This window comes from Bombus bifarius, unplaced genomic scaffold, assembly GCF_011952205.1.
Source record: "Bombus bifarius isolate JDL3187 unplaced genomic scaffold, Bbif_JDL3187 scf7180000009201, whole genome shotgun sequence".
In the NCBI taxonomy this organism is placed as follows: domain Eukaryota; kingdom Metazoa; phylum Arthropoda; class Insecta; order Hymenoptera; family Apidae; genus Bombus; species Bombus bifarius.
This window is the reverse complement of record NW_022884966.1, coordinates 1010463-1037080: the sequence shown is the minus strand read 5'-3', so window position 1 is coordinate 1037080 and position 26618 is coordinate 1010463.

The following is a 26618-nucleotide window of genomic DNA, read 5'->3' as shown; positions in this document are numbered from 1 at the left end:
ACGCACGTGTCACGAACCGAAGAATGGGAATTTTATATCTTTTCCGACCCTTCTGGATATACGAAATATCACTACAGGGTATGACAGCGAAAAGCCACATGGCCAAACTCCAGGCCCAGCAATCGATCATCTTAGCTTTAATCGCGCCGTGATACGTAACGAATCTGTGCAACGACGAAATGAGGGAGGACTTAAACATCGTTACGACGTCAGCAGAAATAATTAAAGCAGCTAGCAGCTACAAAAGAAGGATTGAAACACGCATTAACCCGCTAGCCAATAACGTACAGGGTGTTTCATAACACGTGGGACCCATTTCAGAAATGGACAGGGGACACGAAAACGATGAAAGGGATTCATATGTTTAATCTTGTTTCAGAATTACGGCTACTTTTGTGTTGCGATAATTCGCGGTAGCTTATCTTCGTGAAAGCTGTTCGAAATGGCCGCCCTCGGTCTATTTTGCAATCTTTTAAAAATACCAGGTACGTGTCGAATCGTACGAACCAAGCATAGCCATATCGAGCACTTTCTGTAAAGTTGAGCTGTTGCAGAGTATTGAAATACAGAAGTGGCTATAACTTTGAAACAAAGTCACGATGTTTGTACGAGCTTTTCTATTGGCTTCGTGTTCCCTGGCCACGTCAGAAGTGGGCCCCACGTGTTACAAAGGCCTGTATGCGACCAATACGTCGAAAGCTCGACAGAATATATTCTGCGGATCTATCAAAAGAGTAAACAACTGGACATTGCTCAGATCGATAGATCTTATCGACATAGACGTTGTCTATCATCGTCAATGGAGATGATGATGCTATTTTCACGTATAACAGTTTGTTTAATGTCTATGCTTACAGTAGATACCAGGTATGTAAATATGAAACCGGAATTTGTGTATAGATACAAATATACGTTTATTGTATGAAAATGATTAAAAATATTTTATTCGAAGTATTGCCCATCGCTAGCTATACATTTTTCTCACCTGTCTGGCAATTGGTGGATGCCACGCCAAAAAAACTGTCGCTCTTTTGAGGCAAACCAGTCATCGAGCCATTTTCGTACATTTTCATAAGAAGCGAAGTGCTGGTCAAAAATTGCGTGTCCCATCGATGCAAATAAATAGTAATCGGACGGAGCCAAGTCTGGTGAGTAAGTCGCGTGCGAAAATATTTCCCAACTGAACGCTTCGATCGTTTCCTTCACCGGTTTTGCTGTATGCGATGGTGCATTATCACGAAGCAAAATTACTTTGTGTCGCCTTTTTTGATATTCTGGTCGTTTTTCACGCAAAGCTCGATTCAAATCGATCGTTTGTCGTCGGTAGCGCTCAGTGTTAACGGTTTCGCCAGGTTTTAACAGCTCGTAATAGATCACACCCTTCTGATCCCACCAAACACATTGTCTTCCGTCCATAGCGATTTGGTCTTGTACTGTTCCGAGTTTGAAACTTGTATTGTTCCGAGTCGAAAATGTTTGTGAGATGTCAACAAAGACTTTTGGCATCAATGACGCAGTTTAGCGATAACTACATTATCAGCTAGGGCTATTTATAGGCAAATTCCGGTTTAATACTTACAGTCATGATATATATGTGATTGTAGTATATATTTATGGCATTTATTTATGGCATATAGTAGACATGATACTTAACAGCTTACAAACTATACAGAGGATATATTGAAGAAAGAAATCTCTTTTAACGGAAAGAAGTTCAATTCGGATGGGCCAGATGGCTTTAAATATTACTGGCACGATACAAGGAGGAAAAGAAACGTGACAAAGAGTCGTAATCTCGGTGGTGGTGTATTAATGATTTAGGCTGCTTTTAGAGCTGACGCAAGGACACCGATCTGTCGCATGACTCATGAAGCGAATGTTGCGGAATATAGGGAATTGTTGGGAACAATTTTAACGTCATTCGCTGAAGAAGATGGGGACGACAATTTCATTTATGAACGCGATAGCGCTGCCAAACGTACACGATGCGGTGATTATGGTAAAAAAATATCAGGGTTTTGAGATAACCAGTGTGTACCCCAGATTTAAGCCCAATAAAAAATCTTTGAGGAATAATCGCAAGAAAAATTTGTGACAACCGTATACAATAAAATATCATTTGCGAATTATATGCATATTTACGTTTCTTTTTTCAATAAATATTATTTCTATTATTTCAACTAAAACGATATCCTACGCAAACTTGTCACAAGTGTGGAATAATTGTAAGATATTATCAAGAAACATGATGTCTTTATAGACGTTTCGGCCACTGTGGTTATGTGCTTACGCGATAGAGATTATCATTCATATCATCCACAAAATTCAGGTGTTTAAATCATCACAATGAACAAAAGTAACATTTGTATAAAATAATATAATATTTGTAGATTTATAGAAATTCGATAGAAAAGTGGCAATGAAAATTCCTTTAACAAATTTGAGAAACAAATAACTCCATTTTTCTTGTTATTAATTTATTATTTATGACATAATCCAACTTAATGCTGCTAATTTATATACTAATCATTCTATTAAGCTGGTTTGTATTTACATACCATTTTTCATACAACTAATAATGACGTAACTGATGGATGGTAATACGTAATACGTAATACGTTAGCTGCGCTACATTAATTTGCAATGTATGCTAAACGCTAAATACTCGAAATAGAGACAATTAAATATTATACTATTCGTAGATCATACGTACTTGAACGTTATAGGCATTACGTAGGTAATTAAATATTAATACGCTTTCCAATACCGCTTAAATGGAAATCAATATCGAGTTACATTCATAAATGTGATAAATGTTTAATAAATGTACATAATAAAAAATAGTAGAACATAATAAATAAAGATGCGATATAGGGGACAGAGCAGAATCTTAGATAAGTAGGTTACTTCTTCTTTTTGCATTACGAGATATATTTGAGGAGATTCCCTGTAGGGCTCAACTGCACACTGAATCTCTCGTGAAATTACATTATAGGGAAGTCTGCGCGAAATGAGAGCATCGAAGATTCGCAATTACCCAACGAAATTTCATTCGAATTCCATCGACGTTCCGAGAACCCACGAAAAACGCTGAAAATATTGCAATTTAGCCAACCCTCGGCGACTTTAGCCAAACTTTATTAGATTTGCTTCGTTTCACGTTAGATATTTAGCAATCGCCCTTGTGCATAAATAAAATATTATAAATATTACATTATATAAATGCCGAGTAATTTAATACAGTTTAGAGAAAAAACACGAGATTAAAAAAGGACCAGTTTGATTTAATTTGAATTAAATTGAATTTGATTAGATTTGAATTAAATGAAATTACCTCGATAAAAATACATAAATAAATAAACTTGGATCAAAGAGAAAAAGCAAAATGTGTAGGTTTATTAAATATACTTCTTACCTGGAAAAGAAACTGGATCCAATTAAGAAAGACCATCAGGTAAAATTGGATGAACGGTAAACGAGAAAGGTATTACATATTTTATTAACAACAATCTACATTGCAATCTATGTAATAGGAAAGAAATGGAGATACTGAGACGTATCCTAGTCAAGTGTCTTCGATATAGGCAATGCGAATCAATATCCTCCTTTAAAAAGTATAGACATTTTAAGTATCCTTTGACTTCAAGAAGAGAAGCTAATAAAAGATACACGCATAAAATCATGCATGAGATTAAGATCTCTCTACTTGGAGAAACGAATAGAAAGGCAAGTGAGACACTACGATAGAAACAAACGGAGGAAAATCTAATCTGCCGAACTAGTTAACAGCAAGGGGCTACAGCTTTAACAAAACAGTTGACCCATTGTATAAACTTGAAACACGATTTACATTTTCGCATATATGTACATCTATATGTATGTGCAGGTTGTAAGGGAACATGCGGGATCCACTTTGGAAGTTGACTGTACACCTAAAGGCAATGAAAAAAGTTAAAAAGAAGATGCGAGGCTTGTGAGAAATTAGAAGATCAGTTTTAGACGAGGAAAGCTAGTAAAAATTAATTGTGTAATAAATCGAAATTTTGAATAAAGGATAGTAAAGGAGGAAGATACGATTTAGATACGTATGCTTATCAAGTAGATTATATTTATTGTCATCTAAAAGTAGACGCGTTTATTCTCCGTCTTGTTATGTATCGAAGAGGATATTCGGAATTTCACGTAACGGTTTTACTCCTAATAACTTGCATGATTTTTCCATAAAATGGAAGATGATAAAAAAAAATCCGGGTCGACAGCTGGTAATTAAATTCCGGGTAAAACATTAAATCAGACTGCAGACTCAAAAAAGAAAAACGAGAAAAGCTTCGAGCGAAAAGCGTTAAATTCAAATGGACATTTTTAAAAAAGCGATGTTCGAGCTACGCTAAATCAAATTACATCGTGTAAAAAGAGAATTGGGATTTTTTTCTAAACCGTGTAAAATCAAATTGCGCAAAAATATATATATATATATATATATAGAAGCAGAATTGAGCGCACGTTTGAATCATAAAATTCAACTTAAATTTCATTTATTAGTATTAACAGATATTCACATTCTTTTTCGTCGTTAAATGTATTTTTTACGTGTATTTATATTTATAACATTTTATACGAATATTATCTGTTAAAAAATCAAGTCGGATTGCACTGAATCTTATTATATTTTATAATTGTTTCGTATAAAAGATCGTATCGTATAAAAAAATATTTTCTTAAATTCAATTATATACTTACATTAAGTGTCAAAATATAAATTATTAAAAGGGGCAAAATATAATTATTATATATGTAAAATGTAATTATTAGGAAGCGTAGTACTGTTGAAAAAATTGTTTATCGTTGGGAATTTCGTCATTATCACAGACACGATGGATGAATAAATTTCAAATTTCAAAAATTTCAGTCGAGGATCGATAAAAAACTATAAGTATTGTCCCGATCTTACATCATCCTATTACGATTTGTCTAGACTTTTACAAGATTCGTTTACAAGATTGAAAAAGAAATTGAACACCAATTGTGGCAATTAAGTTGTGAAAGCACTGGAAGAATATTTAGATCATAAGAATGAGAAAGTTTACAGAAATGGAACAAATAAATTGCCAAATAGTTGGGAAACAGTTATACGTAATGACGATAAATATTCGAGATACGCATAGTAATAAAAATTTCATTAAAAAAATTACACTGGTGTAAAAGTAAATTTATTTAACGTTCGATAAATAACAAACAAAAATAGCTAAAAATAATAAATATAAAAGAAAATTGTATTTTCAAATGACAATTAATCTAATTATTCTAAATAACTTATTTCTGTTTTCTACTTGAACTCTTAAATAAAAAATGATTCTCCGTTTCAATGACTATATAAATAGAAATTTATTCGATAGCGGTCAAGATTGCTCGATGCACTCTTTCCAGATAAACGCGAACGAACTTGTTACTGAACCTAATATTTCTCGCGAGTGATGAAATATTTAATGAAACTTTTAACTGACGTGCTTTTTCCTCCGGTAGAAGAAGTTTTCGCTGTCGTCGGTACAAGTCATTCGATTCGATTTGGTCTGAAGCTGGCTAGATTCGAAAGGTGGTCTGATTAAATTCCTTCCGGAATAAGAGTACCGCAAGAGAATGAGGGAGGAGCGTGAGAAGATGGCCAACGAACGCTCGAAATCACCGGAACAACGGAGCCTCTTCGATTTCTCCCTAGTTCGATCGATTCGCTGCTGACGAACGAATAAAGATCGCTTCCGGCCTGTGATCGCATTTTATTGACTCAGTCGCTGTTCAACGTGTCAGTTGTCTCAGAGAATATTGGATAATGGCAACTTCGTCACTGAAATTTCTTGTCACGCTCGATATTTTAATCAACCCCATCAAAGCGTGAGAAATGAAATAGATTTCGAACATCGGGCTGTATGTTCAAGGGAAATGTCGCTGTTCACAGCCCAAGCTTCAAGATTTCGAAATCTTACATAGTACGATATACCGTGCTGTGAATAATTATAGACTCGAACATATTTTTCCCGCGCTATTTCGGATTGCGTTGCGAAAAAATGACTTTGGGACGTATTCGTATCTCTGCAACATTTCCAAAGTATTGTCCGACTAAAAAGCTGCATCGACTCGAATAAAGTGATAATCTGTCGCTGACAAACTTGTAGAGTACACCGCGCGTGGAAGAACTTGCCACCCCAAGTGATTCGAGCCATATAGGGCCAGCTCACTGTTGTTTTGTCAAGTTATCGTCACCAGTCGATCGCGAAGCTGGTGTTTTCAGATAAATCAATATCGACCAAACGATCGTACTGAAGATCGGACAATTTTATCGATCAAAGGTAGTTATACACGGCCGCTTGAAAAAAAGACTAAAACTTTTGCATACACTTAATAACTTGATAATTGTTCAAATTCTTTCCCTCTTTTTCTTTTGTTTTATCTCAAATTTTATTCTTATTTATCGTTTTTCGCATATGCCATTAATGTTACGCGCTTGAAATCTTTTGTACAACGATATCTTTGCTATTACGTAATTTTGTCATTCTAACGCAACAGTTAACGGCGTTAACGATATTTGAACAAAAATCAACGATGCTGTTTCGGTAACTCGAACCCTTTGGACCCGCAGCGGCGGATGCAGGAGACTTTCTTGGTGCGAAATGTGTAAAAGTACATGAGCAAGTACGTCTTTGAACTTTCTTTTACAAAATTTAAGATTCGTTTGCAATTTATATTTCAATATTTCTATTTGACACTGCAGCTTAAATAATTAAATTCGCGTTAATTGTATATTTAACAAACTTTTCAGAAGCTGACATAATATGCTTATATTTTATTACTCTTCGCAGGGGAAGGAGGCGATCGTCCCTATCGTAATATCATTCCAAGAATTGCTTGATGTTGAAAACATGTAGCAACAGTAGTTTTGTAGTACGCATTTACGTCGTGTATAATTTACACGTGGGAATGCGAGGATACGTGTGTTCGGAGAATTGATGCGTAAAATTTCATGAAGTAGAAATTGTGAGGGGCACAAACGAACTGCAAGGGACATGAACATTAATACAGTTTAAGGGTTCGGTGTACTTTAACGTTGAAAATAAAGAGGAGAGGTATAGGCGGTGCAAACGTGGCGAGTAGAAATCATTTGAGACCTCTTTTACGCTAAATTGACAGGCGTAAACGATTTAAACGATATTAATCATACGTATATAAATGTAAATCATTTGATGTTATCGTTTAAATAACTTTTGTAAAGAACGAAAGCTACAACTATATTCCGATTATTTCAATACCTCCTTTCTCTTCTCTTTGCTATTACAAACGATTTCGTGTTAACAATCCAAAGGCATTAAAAATGTATCGACGATTATATGCTGAATATTGCAATAATTATAATACGAATTTTGTAATTCGTAAAAAGAAATTTGAAAGCTCAAGATACGCGATATGATACAAGTACAAACGATACGATAAGATACATGAAATATTAGTAAAACAGTTTCCTATCGACCTTCTACTTTCTTCTAAATACGTTTTGAAAAATATAAAATTGCGTAAAAGTGCGCCAAACAGCTAAAATGATACAGTACTTCTTAGTCGTTATTCAAATAACTCTTGTAAGGAATGTATAATTGTGTTCTGATTATTCGGATATTCGTTTCTGTTACTAGAGACGATCTCGTGTTACTAACCAATTAAAATAAAAACGATGTATTAAAAGCCTGGAATCGACGCTATGGAATTATACGACGAATATCGTAGCAGTAAAAGCAAAAGTTAAATAATATGGCCTAGTCGTTCGTCAGTCGCTACCCCATAAATCATTAGAGATTCGCAGGCGGACCGTTTCCCTCGTAATTGTCGACTGGGAACCCCTCGTCACACAGCGTATCAGCAATTACGGGGTACCGCATTAGCACGATGTGTGTTCCTTCGTGCAGGTCCGACCTGACGTAGTATCATGGTGGACCTAGATGTTCGTACACATATATATACAATATGCACGTAGGACAGAATCGACCACAAAGACAACGCAGCATGGTTACACCATTAATCGAGCCGATTCTCGGCCATTGTAACGTAATCGGGCATAGTACGTGGAAAACGAAGAGCAGCTACCCGATCTCTCGTTACAACGCAACGTTCCCTTGCTGAAGCTCCTCCTGCGAGGCAGTCGATTATCACTGGCTGAACAAAGAATCGTTTGTCGCCCACGCACAATTATGTTAAGAAATGGCAGTTTGGTTGCCCGTTGCCCGCTCTCTCGCGTCTAACGATTCGTTAAAAACAGCGAAATTACGTGTCAGCGCGAAAACGCCTGGAATGTAACTCAACAGCATGTTATAGAATGTTCCTGTACACGCGTACGTGTAAGTACGAATAGCTACATATCACGCGCCAGTGCATCTCTTGACGATGATTGCATTCCGTACAGATATTGATTTTCCTTTAGTTAATGCGCGGTAGGTACTACATACGTGAAATATTACTATTTCACATTATGGCTCTCCGATAATTGCTCGGGCGGGTTAAAATACAGGGTGTCCGTCGATAAGTGCCGTTTGATATAACTAGCGAACGGTAGGTGATAGGACAAAAATATAGGCAGAATTTTATCATCGTTTTATACGCAGAATGTCACGATGAAAAAAATCTGATATAGTATCAGGGCTGTACAAGTTTTATCTGAATGTGTCTCTTCCGAGGTATTTTAGGTTACTAAAGGATCGTTTTTCGTGGAAATGAACGGTTCTGAACGTTCGACCTTGCGAACGTTTGATCGACGATGCCTTCTATGATACTCGATAAATTTGGTAAAAGAAGTTTGCATTTCTCCGGTCATATACTTGCAAATGTGAATTCGCATAAAAATCTGTAATTTGGTTGTCAGTATGGAAACGATTTTCCTGCGGAAATAAGCCTGGAAGACGACTCTGGATTTAGGAACTTTGTAACTGTTTTGTTAGAAAAAGTTGGCGCGAAAACGGAAAGAAACGCGAGAATCGTTGCCGGGTCGTTGGCGGAAGTAAAGAAAATCAGAGTGAAAGGAGCCTGTCAGCAAGAAGACGATTAAAGTGGACGAGCTGCGTGTTCCCATTTGCACGTTCTTCCAACAACTGTCCGTAGACGTGGTCACTCGTTTTCCATTCCAATGGGAAACAAAATATTTGTTTCGCAATTGAATTTTCCCTGGGCGACGTATACGGACTGACTGCGGACACACGTTTACGAAGAATGCTTCTAGAAAGCAGGTATATAATGTGCTCCAAGTTCATGGAAAAGGAAAGTGTATCCGCGGAAAAGCCTTATATGTGGCACCCTTTAATTTTAAAGAAAATTCAATGTTCCATTCGTTTAGACAAAAACTGGCGTTTATTGACGCTTATACTTTTTTCTACGTCTTCCGACACTATTAAAAACCATTTAGAAAGGGAAATTGCGCTTAAATTCTATTCCGCAGTGTTCTCACTGCTGCGTGGAACATTTCCCAAAAGACAATCGTCTATCAGCGTGGACGAGGCTTAATCCGCGGAGGAAAGCACATCGCAGCCGAGAAACCGCGGTTGAACGTTGAGGGCGAAAGTTTAACGCTCGCTCATTTCATGGTAACGTCCAGTTTCTTTCGACTGTATATACCGCACTGCGACATCCTGGTATAACCTGATGCAGCTGCCATCGCAAAAAGTACGACCTTCCGCAAGTATAATAAAACTAATACGACTGCCTCGTCTTTCGTTGAAATTCACATGCCGGAGGTATTACGCACCAGTGCTGCTGTGGTTTGTCTTTCTTACGCAAGGATAATTAATCGCACGTTGTTGGTACGTGTTCTTGCAACGAGAAAAAACGAACGTTCTTTTGGAATCTATAGCAATTACGATCGAATAATCAAGCCATCCTACAATTGCTCTTTTAAATAATTGAACGCGATAATAAAGCAATTGATATATTTTAAATGTTTCAAATACGGAGGATCTAGTAGTGTCTAAGTACGTGTTGCGCGATTCATGTGCAGAAAAAGTTGTTTACAGCTTCTAAATGGGCTGCATTGACATGCCATATTTATGTGAATTCGTATTTTCTCGAAGAGAAATAAAAAGTGGAGCTCGATTGGACAATTTTTTATTTGTTACGTGTTATAACAGGTACTATGCTTTGAATATCTTATATATCTTTACATGTTAGATCAACTGTATGCATTTACGCATCTATCAATTTCGCATAAATGGATAGAAATCTGAAGTCTAGTTACGTGGTTGATACTTTAAATAGCGTTCAGAATTTTTTCGTTGTAACTTTTTAAAATCATCGAAAGCATAACGCGGTGAATCATGAGTATATAATTTTCCTTGCATTGCTGCTGCTCCTCATAACGTCATACAAATTAACGTTAAGAATAATTTTTCATTCAGACATAAGTAGATTATTTATACGTGATCTTAATTTGATATTGGTTTTGCTATGCCGATACAACGAATAAAACAGTATACCTTGAAAAACGCCTAATTTTCAGAGAACCGTATCCCGTTCAAAACGAATTACTATATATAACTTTGATAAGTTATTAATTTAATAAATATGTTTCGATTAAAAAGCAAAATTTACAATATACTTCTCGTAGTTAGTAGAAATACCTTTCATTAAAATAGAAAAATAACGAGAAAAATTAAATTTGTTTATCGTACGATGTTGATTATTCTGTGATATCGTAAATTTAGAATTGGTAATGAACGATCTATTTACTCTACGCGTATGCAATTCTTTCGAAACATAAATTAAAAATGCAATTAAAAAGATTCTCAATTTGATAGACGGAAGAATGGCCGCACAGTCTTTAATTTGAGAAACTAACTTGAAAAGCGTTTTGAGGGATGTATATGTACACGTTCATTTGTATACGTCATGAATACACGGATCCACGTACTTATCGTTGTACTGCAGAAAGGACTGCATTTCGTTCGATACCACCTGCATTTCCAATTTTTGCCTTGTGAATGCATCGCCTGGCATAACGAGGGCGAGCATTAGAAAGTAAGATGCGGTGCTTCCCGTTAATATTAATTGCAAAAGCTTTGCGAAGAAATTGGAAACGTAATAATTTGCATCTTATTGCCACGTAATTCTACCGAATAAAATATATTAAACGTTTTATATAGAATAATTTACGCTAGACTTAATATTAATTACAAAGGTTTTGTTAAGAAACGTAGATCGACAACTTAATAATTGCCACTTTATCGCCATGTAATTGCACGCAATAAAATGTATCAAGAATGTTTTATGTAATTGTTTTTAGTAAATTTAATGTTAATTGCAAGTTTTGTAAAGAAACGAGAATTCGAAACGCGATGATTTGCATTTCATCGCCGTATAATTGCACACAATGAAATACAGGATGGACCATTTGAAGGGATGCACGCGATTATTTCCTACATCGTTCTTCGTGCAAAAGAACGTTTCGAGTAAAATTTACGTTGTTTCGAGAGGTACATCTTGCGATGCTCGCGATTCTTGTCTAGATAGACATGGCTTATAATATGTTGTTGTTCCGAGCTCCTTCAAGGTCATTTTTCGCTGTTCAAAACTTCCCTTCGTGGAACATCCCCAGGATTCGACTTACCGGCATACTTCGTCAATTTCGGACGTAAAAGCGAATCATAATCACGCTAACGATGCGACATATTGTTACTCTTGTTTACAAACAGGGGATACTGCTGCTACATTGGATTTCTGGATACTTGAATAGGAAGAGGAAATAGAATGCCAAGGTCCCTGGATTTAACACCTGCGGATTTTCTCTTCCAGGCTTCCATAAAAGATCAAGTCTATTGGAAAGAATCCACTAGGCCTGATAATATGAAAGACTTGCCTGCAAATTACTTCTGCAACATTGGTCGAGACACAAATATCTTTCAGGGGTAGAGTAAGTCGATGCGTCGGCGTCATTTCGGAGGTCTTCATCTCGAATACCAAAGATAAGGATCGATTTCTGGCCCTTTAGCGAATGAAGGTAATTTACGAATAACAATGAACGACCTTCAACGTCCTTGGAACAGCAACGTATCAAAGGTCAATAAATTCGTCATGGAACGAGCTACACGCCTATCCGAATAAAAACACTCTATTTAAAAAAAGCAGAAGTCACTTTGAGATCTCGAAGGCACATCCAAGGCACATCCTGGGCATATCGCAGATAAAATTTCTGATCGCTTCGAGCTGTTCCCCTCGAAATAAAGTAGAATTTATTTCGCATAACGTATAGGAGACAATTGCGTTTGAATAATCTGAATCATTTCGCATGGATCACCCTGTATATCAAGCGTTCTTCATACGGGGTGTCTCGCCTAACTCTTCCAGACTCAGTTGTTCTTATTTGTCGTGATATAAAAAGATGTTTCAGACAAAAGTCGTACGGTATCGAGCAGGATATACCGTGCTTTTATCTATTTCACCCGACGATGACCTTAAAACATCCAACGGTTAGCCAGTTTCGAGCAGTCACTTTCAACCAGTTCCTTGTATCGCTCTCTCGAATTCGAAAGCTCGTACTCGATGGCGAAGTTGCAAGAGGCACGAGTTCCTAATGTTTTGAAAGAATATGCAATGCAATGAAAAATGGAACCATCTAAAAGCTTCAAGTCTGCATTTTATTACATACGATAAAGTATATTAAAAACTTTCGATATAATAATTTTTTAGTGTTATACTTTAGCATGCATATTAAAGTTATTAAAACAATTGAAATTCACATCCGCGTTCTGAAGCAATTTGTGAATTGCAGAAGAGTTTTTCTCCGTTTGAGATGAAAAGGGGATGAACAACAGACTTTGGTCCAATCATACACCTTTTCTGCCTTTGTATTCCTGTAATTGCACATCCGATATAGTTCACGCGTAATGATTTAATTTTAACGAATGGCGTCATCATTTAGGAATGTGATCGTATCACAGCCGCGTAATAATAATAAATGAGATTGCCATATATGATAGCATCGAAAAAGCAAATACAACCTGCAGCGCTTGTTATTCTTTAAATCGACAAATATAACCCCATTTTTTTGTAATTATCACGTATTTCGTAAATATATGTAGAAGATATTTTATGCTAACGAAGGTCGTTGTTTTTTGTTGACAAAATTATACGATCTTTCTTTGTCCGTTGAACCGACATTTATTTCGTGTTGTTTTAGTAAAACGTTTTCGTGTTATTTTCATATTTAGGTTGCTTCTCATAAGTTTAAACTTTGGTGTTTACTTATGCAGAACGATATTTTTAAAGATTACATAATTCCAAATACCATTTAGGATTATCCGATGCAAATATATATCAACATTCAGTTATAATTTTTCTTAAACAACAAAATAAACGTTTCGCAAATTGCACTATCCTACGCTAAAATTGTAGGATAAATTTATGCGTAGTAATCTGTTCTTACATTTATAAAAATGCTATCCTTGCTATCTATTGCTATATACATTCAAAGCTTCTAGGTTAACAATACAATAATAAATCTTTGCAAAACACTGTTAACATTATTGTACAAACTGTCGTTTGTTCGTACGATATCTAGTTGTTGACAATAAAATTGCGATGCGATTCAAATGCAATGAAACAAGGAACAGTGACGTTAATTACAACGAGAAGTTAAAAACATTTTTGTAGATATCAATTTAAACGAAAACAACCGTCTTAATTACGTTCGCTTCGTTCTTTCTTTCTGCTGCTCTTAATTAGTGTGATTATGGTGTAGTGTATGATAATAGTTACGATTAGACTGCGGATTTTTTTGAGAGTATAATTAAACAAGTAGAACCTTGTTGGAAAATTTTTTTACCAACAAAGTGCTGTAACAAGCACTGTATTTTGTATATCTTATATATTTTTTCATATTATGCGCATTCCGTGCAACTCTGCACTTTCAAATTTCCTATAAATGAATAAAATTCCGTAGCCTAGTTACGATGTTTACGCACGCTTGCATTTCGGAGGCAAATATTAAAGAAAGAAAACGTAAACGCGCTTCGAAAATAAGAACTTTCTTCCTTTTCTATCAGGAAATTTCATCGAGTAATAATCAGGAAAATTCGTATATCGAGCTAATAATTAGAAGGTAAAATTAGTACGCGTTGTAATTGTGTACAAGTATCGTTTAATCGATACATCACGTAAAAATAAATATCATAGATGCGTATCGGTGGAACACAATTTACATCGCAATTTATATCGCTCTTTTGGCAAATGTTATGAAATTTCTAATGAATTATCGTTTAATATCGTAATAACCGTATCTGTTAGGTACTCGCAACCGAAAACAACGCTCACTCGTCATGATTACGAGAACGTAATGCAGGGAAATATAATGATTAAAGTATCCGTAATCGGACAAAACGAAATCTTAAAGGGGAGTAACGAAAATTTGTTCAGCCAAGATATAGCCGGAACAAATGCCTGCACATAAAACATCTTTTATAAATACCTTAAATACTCGGAAGCAAAGAGAAAAAGCAAAATATATAGACTTAAATATACCTCTTAGCTACAAAGGAATCCTGGCTAATTAAGACTACCAGGTAAAATTGCATAGACGGTGAACGTTGAGAGTATCGCGTATTTTATTATTTCCTGTATATAATATAAACAAAATTGCACCGGGCGCGAGCCTCGCGCAATAAACAAATGCTACCGCTATCGTTTAGCGTTACAATTTCACAAAATTACGAATACTTTGTTCGTACCGCATCGGAGTATACGTAAAATTTGACATAAAATTCGAGTAAACTGTGAATTGCGGAGATTTTACAAAGAGTTAGGAACAGAGAAACTACCTTTTAAACGAGATAGGGTGAGGAAAAGTCAGGGAAAATATGTTCTTTCCAATCCTTATCAATCTTTCGACTAAAAAACGTACTTTTCTCGTTTGCTTCTGTAGGTAGAATTATGAATCCCATATGTCAGCGCGATCGATTTAATTCGACCGCGTTAAATAGATTCGAAGGGAAATGGCAGTACAGCGTTTGTCATATACGAGTCAGGGGGTTGCAAATCATTCCATTAGGATAATCTCACTACCATTGCATTTGTGTCAGCCTAAGTAATGACTCATTTGTTATGTCTTCTCTGTCTCTGATATTTCATCGACGTTACGTGATACGAGCTTGTAAACTGAATATTTTTAGGCAATTACATAGCCGCGATATTTCATTTTTCAGAGGAATTTATATCGAATCGTTTCACATTAATCCTAAAATTTTACAGTTCAAGATCATTTCTCAGAAGATTTCGAAGATTTTTACGAAAATCCTGGAAACTAGAGCCCAGCAGCGGTTACTCGTGCAAGAAAAGATCATTTCCATATTCCAAGATCATTGAAATCGGCGAGATTGTCTCTATTCCGAATAATTAGCAAAAATTCGTGAAATCATTTCAATTACGTCAGAAACATTTCTCCTTCTTTTTTTTTTTTATCACAAATAGCAAACATATTTAGGTGGCCTGTTACAAGCTGTACAAGCAAAGCTGCTAATGCTAAGCTTAATTGTCCTTTTCGAAGAGCGAATTTTTATCCGGAGCAAGTACATTGTACGATTAAATTGAATCTCGTTTAAAGTTTCCCAACACTGAAATAAAGTTTCGAGTGCTAAAATTAACTCGTTTTACTCTTTTAATGAATCACTTTCGTCTCGGTTTGCATTGGGGTGTACGTTGATCGGTTGATGCTCCAAATGTTAATTTCCCAATCAATCACATCCTGATTGTCGCACCTACGCCCCTTAGCGAGTCTTCTACTAGTAAGCAATATATGTATCAGAAGAACGTATGGTTGAGAGTGCAAGGCAAATAAAAATAGCAATTGTGTAGCGAATCTTTTTCACGGCTAGGAGGCAGACTAGACTAGACTAGACTAGACTAGAATAGACTTAATAGACTATTATAGAAATCCCCGTTTTGTCAGTATTATCTATCGATCAATATCGATCAATTATACAATGTATTCGCATCAACTGGTCTGTTCTAATCGAGAATCTTATTTAATTGAAACTTTATTGGAATTTCTAAACGAAAGAAACAATTGTTCAGTGGCATTGGTGGAACATTTGCATTGAAATAGAGCAGCTAATGCAGTACTGTTTCAGAAATGTGATAAGAAGCGAATGAATATTTTACTCTCAGCTCGTTCCCTCTGTATATTCCAATATTCGTCTATAAGCGTCTGTTTCATATCGCAGACGAATTTGAAAAAAGTTACTTTTTCTGATAGATAACGTTTAGTCGATGATAAAATACGTGTTCCATATGAGAGCAGGGAACTAATAAGTTAATTATCATCGAAATCTTCCAGTATGTATCATTATTGCAACATTTAATATTATATCTAGTTTAATAAATTAGAAAATATAAAAGAATCGCTTTGAATTTACGCAGACTGCCTTTTACATTTCATAAGCGGTAAATGCTGAAAGACTGTGGCCGGCGGAATGTGGATTAGCATAATCACGTGGTTTATTATGATTAGACTGCGTACATTTCTGCATTTATGGGAAATTTAAAAAATATAAATGTTGCGAGAGAATAGGATTTATAGCTAGATGAGTGGTTGCAAAATGAGGCGAAACATTAACTCCAGCAAGATACAGGGTGTTTCATAACATGTGGGATCCACTTCAGGAATAGACAGGAGGAACCAAAACGATTGAACAAATTCATACGAACGTGCGTCCGATCTGATCGTTTCAAAGTTGTAGTCATTTTTGTGTTTCGATATTCCGCAAATGCTCATGTTCGTACAAATTCCTCGAAATAGCTATTCTCCGTCTGTATTCAAGCTTGCATTTTCCGCATCAAAAAATATCGCCATCTTTTGAAAATTCCAGGTATTTGCTGAATCTGCTGGCAATCTGGTTATATACGTGCACGGAGTACATACCGCAACGCCGGCCATGAACGTCGAATGCACAATTGTTTCCAAGTGGCCCGAAAATAAAAATCTAATGGATTTAAATCCGGGGAACGAGCAGAGCAGGAAATAAGTCCTGCACGACCTGTCCATTTACGAGGAAATCGCGAAGGTAGACAGTTACGGACTATCGAAACACAAACATGGTTATAAATTTGAAACGAGATCGGATAGAATACACCTCCGTATGAACATTTTTATCGTTTTTGTGCCTCCTATTCGCTCCTGAAGTGAATTCCACGCGTTATCGTACATCTTGCCGCCAAATAACAAACAATAATAATGTTAAAAAAAAAGAGCAAAATGCTTAATACAACCGGCTTTATGAATATTATAATACTAAAGTAGCTGAGATTTTTAATATTTACTATGTGCGTGTTGTCGCTGTCGAGTGAGTCTCTGCTCGCACCAAAGGTAAGAAGGATTAGAATTTTTGAAGCGTGCATGCAACGAACGTATATAGCGTAAGTATGTTTTATTCGTGTGTACAACAGCAAACTACACAAAATATGTACTATTTTGAGGGAGAAATAGATTTCTATGCAGGCTCCAGATTTCTTTAGTTACGTCGATCAAAATATGAGATTGCGTAAAAATCCACGGTCTAGTTACGACATAAAGATTGGAAAATATGAAAACAAATATGCATAGCATAGATCTTCCAAACTGTTTGCAAAGTCTTGATTACACATGGCAAATATTTGCCAGCACATATTTATTTTGTTAGCTGTTTCTATTGCGATATAAAAATAGTTACGTAGGTGGTGTCGCTAGAACAGACAGTGCGAAGCAATATACACACGTAATGTAATCAACGATAAGAATAAATCGCTTTAATTAATCTTCGAACAAGATTCGATAAAGTTTCTAATCAAATTTACTAAAAGGTTTTTAATCAAATCGCGCAGAAAGGGTATTCATGTTCTATAAAGAGATCCGCTAATGATTCTTGAAGACGTGTTTTAGTTCAAAGATAATGGTTAGCAAGGCGGAAAAAATCGAGCAAACGAATTATTTCAAAGCGAACGAACGATGACAGAATGATCGTAATACTACAAATCTAAGGATCCTTTGCCGAGAAACAGCGAGATCTTTACAAAGATCGTCGTGTAATTTGGGAACCCCGACGAAGTAATAGATCTTCACCTACAAGACAAATACAAGGGGAATCAATGCTCAACCTTTATTAGCTACATACCCGGAAGTAGGATTCTCACGTCTTCGATCTCCTCTGGGTGAGAAAAGGGGAAAGTCTTTTGGGAAATGGACATTCCATCTCAGTTTCGAGCGAATTTCTCTCTTTCTCGCCTGCCCTTTTGGGTTGGCAAGGCAATATAAACGAGGGACGGTAATTCAAAGGAGCTTGAACTCAAGATCGTAATTTATCCGTGTAATGAACTCTGTGACGTCCAGTTCTTTTATATATCAGGTGTACAAATAAATAATCCAAATTTTTAAGTGAAATTGAAAGTTTGTTCGAAAGAAGTAAAGCAAGTTCGATCAAAATATTCGCCGTTGTTTTCTACAGCTTTCAGTCATCTATCAGACAAGTGACGAACTTCGTCATTGAAAAATGCTGCATCATTAGACAAGGTCGAGTCGTCGAATCATTTTTAATAGTATACAAAGTGCTATTAATTCGCTCGCTAACGATTAACTAATTATTTACTATTTACATATACATGCGATTGTAATCACTACTATTTTGCCAGCTGATGCGACAATTAATTACAAAAAAGAAAGAAAAAGTTACAAGATATTTATCGGAAGTATACGCTCCGTCAACGTCGCTAAAGTTTTGTATACGATATTTTTAGTTTATTCGTCTACGATGTATCGTGCAAGGAAATTGATAAAATATTTTTACCGCAGCTTTTTCGCGAAATTAATCGATAACTGCAAGGTACATAAAGTCTGCGTATAGAGAAAAGACTATTCTTCGAAGATTACGCTATCGCAAATTTTCTCCTTCGAAAGTTTTTCTAGATATTAAGAAAGTTATCGAATTAATAGAGTTCGTTGGTTACCCTGTATCGTTTTTTCTTCGTATTTTAGAACTTCCAAAAAAACTGCGTCCGCAATTTCCCTCGACTATTAATAACTTTTATCAGTTTGCGTTCACTGCGCTTTGGAAATATTCTGAAATGTTGGCAAAAATAGTTGTTCAAGTACCTATACGTGTCAAACTTTGCAGACGGCGCGAAAGGTACACGAAACTAATAATTGCCCAGTGTTTTGTAAAGTACTCGTAGATTATACTAAAACTTTCATGAGTTTAGGACGTTGGATATGATTGGCACTGCATCATATTCGCATCACAGATCGAAACTTTGTTCTCTGTGCGTCGTATATCCGTCGCTTGTCGCGTTTCCTTATTAATTTCATTTTCTGCGTTACGATAATAGTTTTAAAAGCAACGCGTTAGATATCATTGGTATATGAAAATCAAGTTAAATAAAATTCCATCAACCGTAGTTACACGAGTCGGAAAAGTAGTTTAAGGTACGTAGAATGCAACGAACATCGAAGGTGTTCGAAATAAATCTCTACTTTTCTTCGATGGCTAATTGAAACTTATTTTCTGAACACACACGGACAAACTGTTTTCGTGCTAGCTGGCAACCGTGATTTAATTCGAGCAATAGTTGTAGATACGCTCTTTCTACTTAACATGGCGGTGTTTCTTATGATGAAAAAATTGTGAAGAATACAGAGACCTCGGAAGAACGATACGTACTGTTCGTTTGTCCCAGGGGACAGACTTAAGCTCGACGAGAGTACTTTAATGGGTTGGCTAAGGCGGATTGTATTTACGGTAATATAACGTTTCCCCTTTGCAAATTTTTCTTTGTAGTCGTATATTTCTCCCCTTTTCTCTTTTAATTTAATCGTTTCTCTTTGTTTCTTTGTGCCATGATGCTAAATTAATAGTTATGGTTTATTGTCAACAATGAAAACAGATTTTTAAATGCCATTGAATCGAGTATATTTTTGAATTAAACGCAAATTGAATAAACGTTATTTTTAATACAGCAATGCCAATGCGAGTGTAAAATTAATACTCCTTTCGCTTGTTGAAATTATTAAAGAAAATACAAGAATATTTGTTATATATATATATTACACTTAAGATATTTATTATATAATTATTTCGTAAATTCTATCTTTTGAACCGTCTGAATATTTATATCAATGGATCAGTACAAATCGTAAATTGTCAGGTATTATTCCGTTATATTTTGTAAAATCATATTTTATACTTTTACTGAAATTATATAAAATATAATTTTACTAAAATTCGAAGTAACCCAATCTGACATTGCAAGGCACAAAATGTTACTGTAACAGCGTAGAGGGCCATGTCGATACGAAACAATGGAAAATATAGTGCTCTCAAACGAACAAAACATCACGGGCACCGCGCTAATTGTAAGCTCGCAAAACAATACCGGCCGCCGAGTGCTGAGTGGTAAACGCGTTACCGGTAGTCAATGCTCCAAAAAGATTCATTTGTCCCTCACGCGACAAAGCGTCGTCCCAGTATGATGTAGTCTAGACATCGTTTTATAATACATTCAAGGTACGTTAACTAATTTAGTTGAAAAGTCACAAAGCCAACTGTAATTACAAAGGTCATGGCTTCTCCGGTATCGACGAACTCTGTTCAACGAGGAATCTTATGCGTCATACGCAGCTACGTTCTAGTCGTTGTACAGGCTGCTTCAAACTTAAACGACCAAACTTTACCGCTACAGTAATGCCCGCTTTAGCGTCCAGATTTTTGTTCGCTTAAGCGCCACTCCCACCAATTCTTACGAATGGGACCTGGAAGTGAACTCCGAGTGTGCCGAATGAGATAAAGTGCCGAACGAAACTCAACACCGATCCTTATCGTTTGTTTCGGGCACATATCGATTCACGCTCGAGTTCGCTTTCGCACGTGCCGGGTATCAACATCTCGCTCCCACTCGTCCCGTCCCCTTCCTTCGGTTAAATTCGCAGAAGTTACGTGCCCAGATAAGCGTCCGGATTCGGTTCATTCCGCGGAGGACGCTACAGTGGCCGCTGTGTATTCTATGAGCAGAAATAACAGAAAAATGTTATATAATCGCAACGCAAGATAAATATATAAAATATTTTATATAACATAAGTAGTTGGCATCGTAGGCAGTTTGAGTTTATCATTCTCCGAATTTCGTGTTTATCTTGCTTTGATTCAGTGGACGCGCCATTAATCCTTCCTATTAATTCTTGTCACGAATCGACTCTTGTACTATATCAGGTCTGTAAGTATGAAACTGGAATTTGCCTATAAATGGCCCTAACTGATAATGTAGTTATCACTAAACTGCGTCATTGATACCAAAAGTCTTTGTTGACATCTCACAAACATTTTCGACTCGGAACAATACAAGTTTCAGACTCGGAACAGTACAAGACCAAATCGCTATGGACGGAAGACAATGCTCTGTGTTTGGTGGGATCAAAAGGGTGTGATCTATTACGAGCTGTTAAAACCTGGCGAAACCGTTAATACCGAGCGCTACCGACAAACGATCGGTTTGAATCGAGCTTTGCGCGAAAAACGACCAGAATATCAAAAAAGGCAAGATAAAGTAATTTTGCTTCGTGATAATGCACCATCGCATACAGCAAAACCGGTGAAGGAAACGATCGAAGCGTTCAGTTGGGAAATATTTTCGCACGCGACTTACTCACCAGACTTGGCTCCGTCCGATTACTATTTATTTGCATCGATAGGACACGCACTTTCTGACCAGCACTTCGCTTCTTACGAAAATGTACGAAAATGGCTCGATGACTGGTTTGCCTCAAAAGAGCGACAGTTTTTTTGGCGTGGCATCCACCAATTTCCAGACAGGTGGGAAAAATGTATAGCTAGCGATGGGCAATACTTCGAATAAAATATTTTTAATCATTTTCGTACAATAAACGTGTATTTTCTATACAAAAATTCCGGTTTCATATGTACATACCTGGTACACAAGCGCTTTCGCTGTCGAAGGGTCTAAAGTATAAAGCGTAAGTTCAACGTAGCGTACACCAGCGTAAGTGTAAGATCTGACGATCTCGCGGACCAATTACGTACCCTTTCTGACCAGTCTGTCTTTCGTAATAACGTCCGTCTGTCGCCATTGGGTTTCATATTTTTGTTGTAACTTTTTTGCCAAGCGTTTGCGGACCTATGTTTATGTAACGTCTTTCTCTTATTTCTACTCATAAAACATACCGGTGATGTTTGATCGTTTAAACTTGGGGTACCTCGTATGCACTCTTTATGTAATCATACGAAGCAGTTTTTAATATCTACACTGCGATTTCATATTTCTATGAACAGAACTAAGGAAATGGAACCTACACGTAGATAAATAACTATTTTCCTGCCTTCCGGTCTTGAAAAAGGGTTGACACGTGGCTACACAGGTTGGCCATGGTTACGTTGCATACCTTAGATATAGATAATATAGATATATACATCAATGCAATACTTTAAAGACCATTGGACCCTTTTATGCGAAACCCTACCAGGAACCAATGATCCGAAAGCGATAAAATTTAGTTTAACATTTCGATCTTTGAAAGAATTCCACCCGATGTACAGTTCTTCTCTGTTTTTACCCAGAATCTACTAATTCTTTTGTCATCATCGCTCGAGCTCTCTATATTCCTTCTTCGGATGCTCTGCTCCATTTTCCTCGTTTAATCCCCTGTATTTTCCGCTATACCTTCCTTTTACTATTCCGTCACAGGAACCTACATATGAAAAAAGCAAACAAAAATGAAATGGAATATGCTGCAATAGGTAGTTTCTCGTTATGAAAATCATGTGAAAATCTTCGCTACCCCGCATAGCCTTTGATCAAGGATTCAAACGGATCAAAGTATCTGGCGACAGCGTTGAAAGACATCGAACAAAGCTCGAGAAGTCTCGTATTACTTTTACATTTTGTATTTCTTTCGACACGAACGATATTCTGAAAAACGTAATCGAATTATTTGGTCCCGGATGATAAGGCTTGTTTCAGAGGATATAACCTTTTCGTGAAAATACTTTGAACTATCTTGTAAACCAAGCATCTTCGGTTAAATAAGACATACGTAGATGAAAATTGCTCCTACAAAGAGAATTTTTAAGCCATTGCGACGTGCGTGTTCAAACGACGATATCTTAAATATCAAGATAATATAAAATTGGATTAGATCCTCAAGAAGTCTGCGAGATGATCGTCGAAACATCGTGGAATTTATTAGGTCGACGATAGCCGGTGTTTCTCGTTCTTTGATGTTACTCAAATATCTTAAAGAAGAGAAAACAGATCAGGGTGCACATCTACGAATCGGAGAAAGACAAATACACCCCAACATCTTTGGCCTAAGCTGGACTCGTCGTCCACTTCTTGTGTTCTTATCTAACAACGCATGCACGTTCACACGAGTAAATAGGACGAGCCAATGATCATGGAAATGACCGAAGGTAAAAATGTATGAAACCACGAGCTTATCGTTTATTTCGCGTTGCGTCTATTTACGTTAGAATAATCTGAAACCATCCTTGTGGAAATTGAAGGCAAAACTTGAAATATCTTGAAGCGAAAAATATATGACTTATGCCACTTTCGTAATCACCGGCGCATATATGAATGTAACAGCGATCAGTAACGCAGTCAGTCCGCATGCCTGATTAGACAATGACCGAAAGGGTTTGTATGCAGCGTTCTCCTTCCACTCCCATATCCTATCCACTTACACGGTGACATATGACTGGCGTATTCTATCTTTGTATCTGAATGTGTGCAGCTGTCCACGAAACAGCAACGAACCGTTTCCGTCGCTATGCGTTTTCGTCGTGACGAGTGTTGTCGACATTGCCAGTAGCGAGGCGTATGTCGCAGCTATAAGCCTAAATGGAGACGAGCGACTGTTGATCCGCGCGATATCGTTGCGATCGTACGTTGCTCTTTGTTCGTCCAGTTAAGAACAACGGCGACAGTCGTACGATCGTAACGATATCGCTGGACGAATGCAACGACACGAGATGAAAGCGTCGCTCGGCATTTTAATAACGAGACAAAATGTATCTTGCCGCGTACGCTTCGTAGGCTAAACACCAGCGTAAACGTATCGTCACGTCTAGTAGACTACGTTTAGACTTCTACGAAACGACGCTTCGTGGACAGTGGGCTACAGTCTCTCGAATGAAAACGGAAGACGAGGCTCGATGCAGACGTCATACGTGTTTCTTTGTCCTGCCGGTTAAAAGCAACGAAGACGAGCGTGTGTGGCAGCTAGAACGCAGCGGGAAAAAGTCGCTCGTCTGTGCCAGGTCTTGGAAAGAAAGCGATCGACGCGAAGAAACAAAGCGAAAAATAGTTGAAAATTGGTGTGTGCGTTTCCTTTGTTCGACCGTGGCCGCCACGCGGCGCGGCGCGGCCGTGCCGAAGTTTCTGGCACGTTGGAGGGGCTCGAATCCGACATGGCGATGGATCGATACAGCACCAAGGGGTAGTGTTATGGGGGTGGCTTGCTGGTAATACACGGGGGTTGCTGCCATTGCCCGATGGTGGAGAGAATGTACGCGTATTCTACTCCACCCCAGCGTTAGATCCAGAGGTAGCACCCTATTCGTCAATCCTCTTCCTTCGTTCTGAAGGCCCTTTCTCTTTATTCGAGTTCGTTAAACTTCCAGTCGGTCGGCAGAACCCTCTAGACTTCTCGGCCGTTTTCTCTTCCCCCCCCCCCCCGATATCATCTTTTTCTGTTTTGTCTCCTCCACTTTGTCTCGCTCGGAATTTTAGATATCTTAAGTGTACACCCTGCTTTTTCATCATTTTCACGCCAAAGATTAAGTTCGTTATATCGATACGAGAGTTCCTTATTTTTCAACCGAATATACATCGACGGCAAAATTTTTCAAGTTAAAGATAAGACTTAATTTCACGTTCTGTAAAATCCAATTTGCATCCTCAAGTACAAGTGGGCTTATCGAAGAAGATGTAATTTATCGTACGTTTTAAATTTGAATGTCGTATCCTGCTCTGATATACTGCGCGGATTTTCTGTCTATTTAAAGCACCGTACGAGTGATGCTATTTAGCCGTATGTTTAGTAGGCTGTCTGACCAGATTAAACAGTTTACTACTTGAATAACTGTTCTAATGCGCTTCACATGTATAATTACTCGCTACTTAGTTTTCATTGTTCAGCATCGCACATTTTAACTACCGTTGTTTTCGTCCTCGGTAAATAAATCTAAAGGAAATTAAACGTACCTATGCATATGTATAAAATGAGTAATTGAAATGCTTTGAAAACTTGTTCCTTCTACCCAGCAAATTGTTTCGTGTTAATTAACATTTCAACGAAGGTATCTAAGTTGAATAGAGAATGACGCACTTTTACTAATTTCCACGTATTTGAATTATAATAACTGAATGGTAACTGTAATCCTTTTTCACAATTTGTTATTTATTATCTCAAAGTTAAATACGATTGCACTTGTAAATTTCAAACTATTTATCATATCAGTTAGCGTATATTCCTACGATCATAAAAATAGCATTTGTTTCCGCGAATTAACGGAAGGATACCTATACAATTTTTTAGATAATACGGCCATAATCCGATGGTATAATTTAGATCTGCAGTTCTGCACGATCTTCCATGCAAATTGGAAAATGAAGCGAAATTGGATCGTGTGAAATACTGCGCGTAAATCGTATGCTCTTTCATTATTAATACATCCGAAAAATGCTACTTCGTCCATTTTGAAAATTATGCATAATTTCAAACATAGTTTCAAAATTAGACTTTCGTATACGCCAATCGACTAGCTTTTTATGCTCTACGAAAATATATTAAGGAGTACAGGTTGATTCAACTCGGACGAACCACCTCAATAACTCTTTCATTTCGAAAGAATAGTCAAATTATTAATTGAAATGTTCAAGTGGCTCGTTAACGATCTTACTTTTCAACCGAGTTGACACTCGATCAAAAATTTAATTATCACTGTAACGCGTAATTAGCGTAGACATTGTTAATTCGTTAATACTAACAGATTGTGTTTTAATAGAAACTTTCTTTAATTGTGACATTTAATAATAATTAATCTGTCATCCTTGTTCGTAAATATTTAGATGCCATTTAATCCATGTTGGTGTAAATATGATACGACTTGTTGCAAATAGATACAAATAAAGCAATGTATTAAGAAACGAATAAACGTTCTTCCATTCTTTTCCTCTCACATAATCTCTGATAAACGAATAGCAAACAGTTGGTAAACTTGATTAGTTCAAGTTAATTAGACTTGAACAGTAGACTTTATCCTTTAAAAGTTCATAAAGAGCAGTAGTGTAAACAGGATGCTACAAGATATTAATATAATATCGAGCCTTCTATTTTTATAATTTCATGTAGACATAACAGGTGTATTCAAATATTTGTAACATCGTGTTTTGCATTTCTTTACTTCTTTTATCTTGATAAAGATGAAAGCGGATAAATCGCCAATATCTGCCAATGCGTGTCTTAACGCGTCAGTGAAATTCTCATAGAGTCGCCGTTTTCGCCGTAATATTTTCTATTTAAAAGGCGCATGTAGACTTTTATGGCCGACTGTATTGTATCCAGA